Below are 12,020 nucleotides of genomic sequence, written 5' to 3'. Positions count from 1 at the left end.
GGGCAATCAGATGATTCCATTCCACAGACAGATTTAGACCTCGTTTCACTGTATCTAAAGTGTATATCCAACGTTGTTCCTTCTGATGTAGGAGAGTGCCCATATCGCCACCTCTTCTTGAGGGTTTTATTACTTGTAATACAAACCACGTTAGGTCTGTATCTTTGTGACCGTATCTCCCAAAATGTTCCACAAGCGGCTTATCCGCCACTTTATTCCTTATACAGGATCTGTGTTCTGAGATGCGCTGCCGTACTTCCCTAGTGGTCTTTCCTATATATAAAAGATCACAAGGGCATCTTATTACATAGATTGCATTCTTGGTTTTGCAATTAGTATGCATTTTTAGTTGCCATTTAATTTGTCTGTACTCAAAGTCGGTTCTCACCTCTGCCAGTGGGCAGGCTACGCATCCTCCGCATTTGTGGTGACCGATCACGGGGGGCAACCCCCATTGACTGAGTATCGTCTGATTGTGTTTTGGTTCCACATATGTATGTACTAGTTTCTGCCTCAGATTTTGATTTCTTTTAAAGGCAAACATTGGTCTCTGATGTAGAGACCCATCCTGTTTCACAAGGTCCCAATTGTGGTCGACTATCTTTTTAATCTGATTACTTATTGGGCTATAGGTGGTAACACAGACCAATCGTTCTTTTTTTACCTTGGGCTGATGGGTTAAACATATATCCCTATTGGTATTTTTTGCCCTTTTCAGATTGTTTCTGACCAGTCGTGTGGGATAGCCCCTCTCCACCAGTCTGACTTGTAGCTGTTTGGAATGTTCCATGAATTCTTGACTGGTGCTGCAGTTGTCTCCAATTTTGCTCCTATCAGAAAAGCAGGAGCAAAATTGGAGACAACACTTTATAGAAAGCCAACAGACCGCAATACCTTGCTTCATTACACCAGCTTTCATCCTGCAAGCCAGCAATATAATTTACCATATGGGCAATTTTTAAGAATACGGCGCAACTGCAGCACCAGTCAAGAATTCATGGAACATTCCAAACAGCTACAAGTCAGACTGGTGGAGAGGGGCTATCCCACACGACTGGTCAGAAACAATCTGAAAAGGGCAAAAAATACCAATAGGGATATATGTTTAACCCATCAGCCCAAGGTAAAAAAAGAACGATTGGTCTGTGTTACCACCTATAGCCCAATAAGTAATCAGATTAAAAAGATAGTCAACCACAATTGGGACCTTGTGAAACAGGATGGGTCTCTACATCAGAGACCAATGTTTGCCTTTAAAAGAAATCAAAATCTGAGGCAGAAACTAGTACATACATATGTGGAACCAAAACACAATCAGACGATACTCAGTCAATGGGGGTTGCCCCCCGTGATCGGTCACCACAAATGCGGAGGATGCGTAGCCTGCCCACTGGCAGAGGTGAGAACCGACTTTGAGTACAGACAAATTAAATGGCAACTAAAAATGCATACTAATTGCAAAACCAAGAATGCAATCTATGTAATAAGATGCCCTTGTGATCTTTTATATATAGGAAAGACCACTAGGGAAGTACGGCAGCGCATCTCAGAACACAGATCCTGTATAAGGAATAAAGTGGCGGATAAGCCGCTTGTGGAACATTTTGGGAGATACGGTCACAAAGATACAGACCTAACGTGGTTTGTATTACAAGTAATAAAACCCTCAAGAAGAGGTGGCGATATGGGCACTCTCCTACATCAGAAGGAACAACGTTGGATATACACTTTAGATACAGTGAAACGAGGTCTAAATCTGTCTGTGGAATGGAATCATCTGATTGCCCATATGTAAAATTAGCTTTGTTCCCTGCAACATTTTACTTTGCAGCGAATTAGAATTTTAAACCCAGAGACGTTACCAAAACAACTGATAACATCCATCAATTTTGGAATGTATACGCCTACCAACGCATGGTATAGTAGTGTATGCGGTATTTACACAAAAAGAAAAAAAGACGTGCGATAATGTATATTCTCCTGAATAGGAGTTTTACTCTGCGTCCTTACAACAAATGGGGTAATGTAAATCCTTTAGTAACAGACTTTGGATTAGTCTGTCTTTTATTTCTATCGATACAGAAATATTGCCTTTAGAAGTTTAACCAAATGTGATGATGAGATCACACACAAAACAAAGTAAAAAAGACTAAATAAAAAATCAAGACATGACAGAAGAGCGCGCAAATTGAGGAGACGTCCCTCGGTGCACGCGTAAACTTGTCAAGTCCGCTTTCTATGAACATGATCACGAGGATTCGTGTGGATGGTACTCACGACCCCGCTGGCTGTTGTATGCGTCATTGTGGTGCAGGCAGGAAAGAAAATCTGTGACGGCGAGAATCGGGTAAGTATACCCCATCAGAGTGACAGGATAAATGAATCCCCTGTGACATACGAGATGATGCCGCTGGCATAAGTATAAATGGGAGGCAGCTGCTTTGTAAATAACTAACATGGGCAGAAACGCGTGTTCTTGTTAGATCGATCCATGTCTCTCTAACCATAAGAGACTTTTATGTGTTAGGATTAGTACTAGTCATTGGTCACCCGAACACATGAGTTTAGATTAATGTCTTATTAAAAAAGCGGACAAATATTGATTCTACTCCCTCTGTGTTGACAATTTAAAACAGATAAGAAAAGTGTATGAGCATGGAGTAATATAACTCCACATCTAATAATATCTAGCTCAAGTGCAATATATGAAACCAACCAATGGTGTTTTTATATTATTGTTTATATATTATTCTTAGATTTATGAACCAGAAGAAAAGGCGTTGACAGACGGATAGCTTTGGAATTATAAGCCTCCGCCTCAGACATTTCATCCATAGAACACCCCGTCTTGGATGAACCCACCTGGGAAGCTGCGGCTGTTGCTACCTTGAGTGAGTGACTTAGCCTTCAACTTGGGTCTTTTCCACCCGTAGTGATCTGTAAAGTTATAAATAAAATATTGGCTTTTGCGATCAAGTGAAACGGAGACAGCTTTTTGGTAATGGATACATTCCTTTACCCCATAGACGAGAGGATTATTGGCCTCCAGATTCCACTGTTCCTCCTGACCCCATCAGGATAGGAGGCGAGTTGTTTTGTTGTTCTAGTGATTATAGAACACAGCATATTAATATGCAATCAAATAACTTGAAAAGGAGTGACGGGGATACACAATATTCATAGTTTTTTATGTATTTTTCTAGATGGTGTGGCCCATGTCAATATATGTGCCTGAAAAATGGGTTGTTTTGTCCTGAAGAAGGTTGCCATACAAAGAGAGCATTAATGTGGATGCTCGCTGAGAGCAACTGAAACACGTGTCGACGTGAGAACTGTGGGAATAACAGAACACAGACTTGTGTAATACCCCTAATTGGTGGGGATGTGTTTCACAATGAATTGTAAACATATGTAGAGATAACAGATGTTTTTACTGTTTTTTATATACAGACCATTTTTCCAAAGTATGAAGTGTAGAATGAGAGACTGATGAAGAAAGTATAAATGTGAATGAATGAATTAAGAGTATGGGCCACAGAATTATATGAAATGTTGAATATATATATTTTTTGATATAGCATCTTGTGCATAATTAAAGAAAATAAACTTGGGAATTGTAAACCAATCTAAAACCACTTGTGTACTCCGTCACCTTTGCATTTGGTCTACTAGTTCAAATCCTGTGATATTTTTGTTATTTTGCTTTGAGACTTTTAGCTTCCCCCATTTAGAATGTGCAAATAAAGCCAGGACTAGATAATTTTGGCTTGACCTGGTTCCTTAAGGATGTATTGTCAGATTGCTTTCAAAATACACAAATCTCATTATAAAGCAATCACTATGACAGTATTTTAGTGTAGTCATTGAAAGCCAAAAGTTTTGCACAAAGTAAAATGTAGAAAGTATGCAGTTAAGCGCCTAAAGTGTAGAGTGCCTAAAAATATTGGCCCTCATTAAGAGCATGCCAGTCCATAAGAAAGTGCTAGTAACAATGGTTACCAACACCTTTTCCAGACCGCCATATCTCGAGCCTGCCGGTAGGGACAGTGAACAACCGGCATGCCTGACCTGCTGGTAGTTCATGCCCCTACCGGCAGATAAATCACTGAAGCACCAGCACCGTTAATTATTTTAGGAACTAAATGAGTGTGCTCCTCTTTCACTGGCCCCGAGATCACCACCTAGAATTTTATTATTCTAGCTTGGCTCTTCCTGTGTCCCATAAAATGTGACGTGACGGGCAGATACATAGGGTCACCAGCAGCCAGTGCATGGGAAAGTCTAGTATAGCAGAGTGTCTGCTGCAGAACCAACGTTAATTTCCTCCCCTCATGCTGCCAACCACCGAATTTACTTTACTTGTAGACCCAATGAAACCTCGTTGTGAAATTCATGATTTCAATCCATTATTATAAAAAGAAACAGTGCACGGTCGGTTCAACCCAACTAAGAAATGCACCCCCCCAGCCATTTTACAAATCCACCAGCTGCAGACTGCAGATGTATTATTGTCAGAGGACTGGAAACCCATGAAGAGTGCTAGTCTTGCTATCTTCTTTGGCACACATTTCACAAATAAGAAAAAAACTGGAATTTTTGTAAAGTTTGCCCCCCCTTACCCTCCCCCCCAACCTCCTGCCACACTAGATACTCCTCTGCCTCGACATGTCCAACGCAGGGAGAGCGTAGAAGCGTCACCGCTGTGTCCCCTGGCAATGGAAACATTTCCATAGCTGTGGATACATTAACGATGAGGAATACGTGGGAGGAAGGAATCTATTAGAAGCAAACATATCTGTTGTGTCCACAGTTCCCATTTAAAAAGGGAAATATTTACATTAAAAATGATGCCGCTCTGATGCTTTTTCCTCAGATTCCTCATCACGCTATGTATTAAGGAGACTATGCCATCCCCATTGTGCTCCAGCAGACAAGAGCACTATTTAAGTGGTTCAGTTCTGAAGAAATCAAAAGAATCTTTACTTCAGCCACATGGGGGACGCCTTACTTTTGGGATAAAAAAGAATATCAAAGATAAATGCGTCAAAGAGGCCCTGGCTCTGGGCCCATGTCAATTTCAGTCCATCTGTGTACAAACAAATTACTGCATACAAGAAACTAACTAGCGCTACAAAACAATGTGGAAATGCAGAGGGAAGGGACAAACCGAATTTGCAAGGAAAATGCCAGCTGGCTTGAACACATGTAAAAATGGGCTTTTGCAAACCAGAAAAAAAGCCTGTTTTAAAAGTACCATATTTGTTGCTGGGAAACATATCGGGGATGTTTTATCCAACAGGTTTGTTTTGATCCAGGACAAAATAAAATAAAATGAAAGGCATTAAACTGCACTGGCTGAAATTTTGCAAGCTCCAGAACAGGTTTTTCCCTGCTGGCTAAGCTAAGATTTCCCCCAAAAGGAACGATCATTATCTTCCAGGGCACAAAAGTGATAATTGCTAGCTTGAAAAGCTTTGAATGGACCAAGACAAAGAAAGTTCACACGCTCGTCAGACATTCGTCTGTGCTCCAGGCTGGGGCAATAGAAGTTCTGGGACACTAACCTGTGTAGGGGGACAGAAAACCTTCAATCAAACTGCGAAACCCCCATCCCACACAGGGCTGAAGTGACAGTTGGTAGTAGCTGAAGAGTAAAGAAAAAAAATGGTCCAGTGAAGGACAAAAGCAAGCCCATTTGTTTCAAAACACTACTTTATTAAGAAACTTTGAAGATGGTTATTTTTGCAGCAGTTTTAATATCATTTTGTGGGGTGTAATTTAAGATGTTGTAGCCTTCACTGCCACCTTGGGAACAGATATGGCAGAGAATTGGGTATTCTAAGGAAAGTATACCTGATGCCACTGAATTTTCATGCTGACATGCCGAATGATAATCTACACACCTGTATAAAGTTTTAGAATTTTAGGCCGAATATTTCACACTAAAAATGAACAAAAATTATTAGAAGGGCAAAACAATGTCTTACAGACTGCAGAGTTGGACTGGCATGTGCTGCATAAAATATGTAACCTGTTTATGTAATTTGTTAAAATGCTACCACTGTACAAGTGTGCCACTTATAGCAAAACTGGATTTTAGCTAAAGTAACTGTGGGAGGGTAGGGATATTGTAAAACTCACATCATAAACCTGACCGCATGCCCTTGAAACCCAACCGAGAGCAAGGCGTCAACCATTACCCCTGACCAATCCAGTTGTTTAGAGGCGTGCTCAGCTAAGCCTGCCCCACCATATAGTTCTATGATGTCACCACGCTTTATATTAAGCGTGGCTGACATGACTCTGGACACACTCTTTCCTGAATTTCCTGCGCCTGCGTTCCTCATCATTTTACCTTCATCTTGCCATACTCCAGATCCGACTGCAAGGCCAAAGCATAGCTGACCATCCCAGCAAGGCCTCAAGCCTGAAAACCCACTAAAAATCCCAATACCAAAAGGGAGCAGCTGTGGTGTTTTTAGGAAGCATCCTGAAACCAGACCAGCTTTTTGCCCACTAACTGCTTGCGCTGCTTACCCGCTCCATCCCGCTGGAGGCGTCGCTGTGCTGTGACCAGACCTTTGCCCAGCTGTCTTGCCAGGAGAGTCTGCCGTCCAGTGACCTGAGCCGTGGAGTCCAGAATCCGGTTGACTGTGCCTAATCCCAAATTTAAGAGTGGACTGTGAGTATCCACATCCCATCACACAGTCTACCTCCTCTTGATTTTGTCTTTGTTCCTCTCTCTAAGCCACCCTATCCATATCCTGATAACTTATCCAACTGTCAGAATTCTCTGTGCATTTTGTCCTTGATCTCCAAGCATTAGCACCACTTTACTCTTCATTTCGGTCTTGCATAGATCATAAATCATTAGCAATATTTTGATTAAATTAATACATTTTCCCTAAAGATAAAGGGTTTGCTGTGTGAAGGGTTACAACTGCAGCGTAACTTTTATATTCACAGGTGGTGTTACTCTTTTCTTAGCCATTAAATCTAGTTTAAGTAAAATTTACCTTTTTTAAAAAACAGTTTCTCTTTTTTTTTACTGCTCTAATTTCCTCAAAACGAACCTCACCCTACCTTCCAAATCTCTCTCAATTCACCAGCTAGATACCTCCTTTCACCTCTATATTGTCCCTGTGATATACATCTATTCCCCAGTCCAAAAACTGCATTGCGAATCCAAGTATTTCACCCGTTTTTCATAATATTTGTTTATGTCTTTTTAAACGGGAATTGAGAAAATGCAACTTTCCAACGTGTGAGTTCGGCTGCAGCATGTTCTAACTTTCCACTTGTTTTTTAATTGTATGCTTCTTGTTCATCCCTTGCCTTGGGATTGCTAGTGTTTAGGTATTCCTGTTGTGAGAAATATTTGTCTCAAAGATTTAACTGCACAATTATTTGTCAATTTCCGAGTGTCATTTCCTGCTATTGCAAAGGGTTTAAAATCAGTTTTTTGATTCCGTTTGCGGTCTCTTATCCCTGACTACCTGCTGCTGCTGCTTTCTATCCAATCAGAATTTGATTATTTGTCGGTTGAGGGAACATTGCAGGGGGAAACCTTAACTTAGGTGCTATCTATCCCAATTCAAAAAAGTGCTCCTATTCATTTGTGCTTTGAATATGTTTTACTAGAAGGTTAACCAAGTGCATTGCTTTCATTTCCATCTTCATCACCACCCCATTGGTGATTGCTACCCAATACTAAAATGTGTGCGATTTTTGTGAATTTGGTCCATTGTGACCCGCGGTATTTGTAAAAAGGAGGTGTGAGACGGGTCGGGTACCGGCTCAATTTGAATTCATTGAAATTAAAGAAAAAGCATTCCTATTGAGCACCACATTCCAGGCCAAGACCAAGTGTCCTGGCCCAGTGTGTGACGCCCGATTGGAATCCTTAACAGACTCAAATGCACTCTGGCATGATTGGCTGGCTGACCGGTGAGTGGCAGCTAGGCAGGAATAAATGGGAGGAAACTGGATAAAAGGCGAGTTTCTTGGCTTGGAAGGCAGAGTCGACCACTGGAACGAAAGAACCGAAGACGAGCTGGAAGAGGACGGCTGCTGCAACTCCTGGACCATTGGTTTGCCCCGTGAAGCCCTGCTGTAGGTCCGAATCACCAAGTTCATCTCAACAGAGAAGCCCTTCAAGGATGACTTCTCCCTTTGAGTTGGTGAGACCAATCAACTCGTAAGCCACCTGGATTCCATTCTCGGAGCTGGTTGTATTTTCCTCAGAGTGCTGCAGGAAACCAAATAGCCAGGGAGAAGGACACCAGTTTGTGTGCTTGACTACAGCTACCGGAACTGAAGATTTGCCTTTGCCAGCGTTTTGACCAGTCCCCCAACGTCCTCCCTCTTGTTTCCACAACTTAGGCTCAGGAACATCGAGATCTGCCAGGAACAGACTTCTTCAGCTGCATCTTTTTCTTCATTGTAAGGTACTTTCAAAACCCGACCGAGAGAACTTACCTCTCACTGCCAAAGTGCTTGAAACTTTGGCAACTTGCAGGCCTCGTCAGCTTTTGACCCAAAATATGAATCTTTCTTTTATAAACTACTTCTGAGAACTTTGGTAAAGACTTTTCTGTTTACCAGAACTGCGTTATCCTATACAAGACTTTAGCCCATTGACTTTGGCCTAACCTATTGCATTGAATCAACTCCTCTGGGAAACTCAAACTATTTGCACTGTTTAAGAGTAACTGTAATATTCGTTTTAGTAACCTCTGCCTTTTTGCCCCTACTTCAAATGCTCCGAATGCCATTTTGCTCCTCCTTTAAAGTAGTTTAAATGCCTCAGGACCTGATACTGTGAAGTACTGAAGTATATTTTTGTGTGATATAGATTGCCTCCTTCTAGTGAATGTTTTATAACTGACTGTGAAATAAATTAATACGTGTTTTACCAAGAAACCTTGAGTATAAGAGTCTATTTGAAAACTTGTAATTATAGACCTCTGTGTAACATCCTTACAGCTCACATTCCCTCTTGAGATAAGCCTGGCTGCTCATCAACGCTACCACAAAACTCTGTATTACAGACTTCTACCAAAAGTTGGCTTACACCTGTAGTCCTAGTTGTGTGTAGTGGTCCCAAAAGGTACTGCATACAAACTTTGCCTAACAGACCCCACTAAAGATACTATGGCTGATTTAGATAACGTTTTAACCACAGAAGAAATGGAATGGATCTCACACAAGAAAAAAGCATTCTTATCTACGCAGAATCCTCAAATACCACACTTATCTCCTTCCCAAAATCCACAAAGACATGCAGAATCCGCCAGGACGACCCATTGTGGCAGCCACGGGAGGGATACTGCAACCTTTAGGGACTTACATTGATTTCTTTCTGCAATCGATTATACAGAAAACCCATACTTACAAAGACAGCACCCATTTACTGCAGTTATTGGACAAAATTATCTTTAGAGATAAAATGTTGCTCACCACCGATGTTAGTAGTTCATATACAATCATCCCACATGGTCAATGACAAGAGTCAGTCAAATGACTTTTACTGCAAGCAGGGTCTATCGGAGCATCAAAAGAAATTATTATGACACTATTGGAGTTTATCTGATTTAATCAGAATTATTTATAACGTGCACATGGACAAACCAAATTGTATAGAGGCGTAGATGGTCTAAAAGTAACAGAATAAGCGATAAATACATAAGCATTGGTCAAAAAGGATCAATTTGTCAAGGAGAGCTTACAGTCAGTATTAGAGAAACAAAGCATATGACATTCCTATTTATAGAACATTTGCAGGGCTCTGGAGAATGGGTGGAATGAGTCCAGTGACCTCATTTCTTCAGGGGATGCTGTTCCAGAGCTCAGGACCACAGACAGCAAATCTTCCATCACACCTGGTAACTGCGGGATCAGGGAAAATTTAGCAGCAGTTGGACCATTGAGCGCAACAGCCTAGTCGGTTGGTTTCGACTAAGCTTGTCCACTAGGTAAGCTGGAGCGAGCCCCTTCAAGCTTTTGTATATCAAACAAGCAATCTTAAATTTGATCCCATCATCCACTGCCAACCAGTGTAGAGTATGGCGTGCAGTTGAGACATGATCATATCTGTTCAAACAGCAGATTGACTGCTGCATTCTGAGCCTTTTGCAGTCTCTGCCGTTATTTTGATAGAATTTCAACAAGAAAGCTGTTGCAATAGTCAACGTGTGAATTTACCAGTGACCCCACTACAACAGCATGGTTACCACTTGGAACAAACGGCAAAACATGCGCAAGGAGTAAAAAACTGCCTGGACCTTAGCACTAACCTGACTTTCACTGCCAAGATTTGTTTGCAAAATGCACACAATATTTTATTTATCTTGGTGACGAATTTAAGATTAGTCCCCAAATAATGGGAATCTTGGGGGAATTTTCCTGCAGTGAGACTAGGTGTTTTGGCCGAAAAAGGGAAACCTCAGTCTAAGCTGGATTTAGTTGCAACTGATTTGCAGACATCCGAGTGACTTCCTCTAAACATTGATGGACCCTGAAAAATGTGTGTTCTGCATCCTCTAGTTTGATGAAAAGCTGGGTGTCATCGGCATAGGAGTGGACATTAATCCCATGATGACTCGGGATATTCATCAGTGACTGCAAATAGAGATTCAAAAGTAAGGGGGAAAAGGAAGAGCCCAGTGGGACCCCACAACCAATGTGAGTGGGGTCTGAGAGAAAGTCCCCCCATTTTCACCTGCTGATGCCGCGCCAACAAAAATTAGTCAAACCATTTCAGAGCATCGTCTGTGACTTTGCCAATTTCTTTCAAGTGACTAAGCAGTATGGAATGGTCAACAGTGTCGAACGCCATGGAGAGATCCAACATTATCAATAATGAAAGATCTGCATTATCCGCGGCCTCCAACAGGTCACCCTGCACTGCCAGTAGCACTGTCTCATCCCAAACCTTGGTCTGAATATCGACTAAAGAGGTCCAAAAAGGACTCCCTTTCAACAAAGCCCTGCAGTTGGTTGACAACAACCTTCTACAGTAGGTTGCCCAACCATGGCATACCAGCAATCGGGCAATATTTCTGCAATGCAGATGAATCCAGATTTGACTTTTTCAAAAGCGGAGTGATAACATTTTTCTGAAGGTCCAAAGGCACAGAACCTAGGTTTAATGATGTGTTAATAACATTTGTCGTGAAAGGATCTCTAATGCTAAACTTTGTGCTGCACAAGCTGGCAGTGGGAATTAAAGATTGTTGGTGGGTTTGAGCTAAGCGATCAAAGCCGATACTTCATCCTCCATTACTGGTTTTAAGTCAAATGGCACTGAATACTCCTGAGCCACCAGGTGCCCAAGGGATCCTGTCCTATCTGATCTAGGCCTTTATCAGAAGATTGGAGACTCAAATATTATTTTGAATCATTTCCATCTTCTCCTTAAAAAATGAGTTAAATATATTAGCCTGCGATTGTTCCATAGAAGAAGTGCACCTAGGGTAACAGATTTGAGAGGACTGAGAAGAGCTCTCTTGGATGGTTCTTTGCATTCATTTTTGCATGCAAGTAAGCAGATTTAGCTCGAAAAATGGCCTACTTATATATCTTTAATGTGTTTTTTCTCGAGTATTAGCCTCTCTCCATTTCCGCTCTGTGGATCGACACTGTCTTCTTAAAAGTAATAGGTCCTGAGTAAACCAGGATTTAGATTTTCTTAATTAAGGTTTTAAGTATTGCCACTGAAGAGCAGATATTGTCCAGAATAGTGGTACCGCAAGCAAAACAATTATCACATTGCAACGCTGGGTTGCTAGAGCTTGCTGTACTTCCACGCCTGTAATATTTGCTAAATCCTTAGCTCTGCGGACTAACACTGTGGGTTATTCAATGGGTGGCAGTTTCTTCTCTATACCATGCTTCAGCATGAAAAACGGGCATAATCGGACCAATGGACTGGCAGCATATCCATCAGCGTCAACATATCCCTATGTAATAAGACATATAGGCAGCGGCCTTTAATATTGTAATTGGCTATTCATAACATG

Source organism: Ambystoma mexicanum, chromosome 8 (assembly GCF_040938575.1).
Source record: "Ambystoma mexicanum isolate Mex_15411 chromosome 8, UKY_AmexF1_1, whole genome shotgun sequence".
Lineage (NCBI taxonomy): Eukaryota > Metazoa > Chordata > Amphibia > Caudata > Ambystomatidae > Ambystoma > Ambystoma mexicanum.
The sequence above is the reverse complement of the archived record's forward strand: the minus strand, read 5'-3'. Positions refer to the sequence as shown.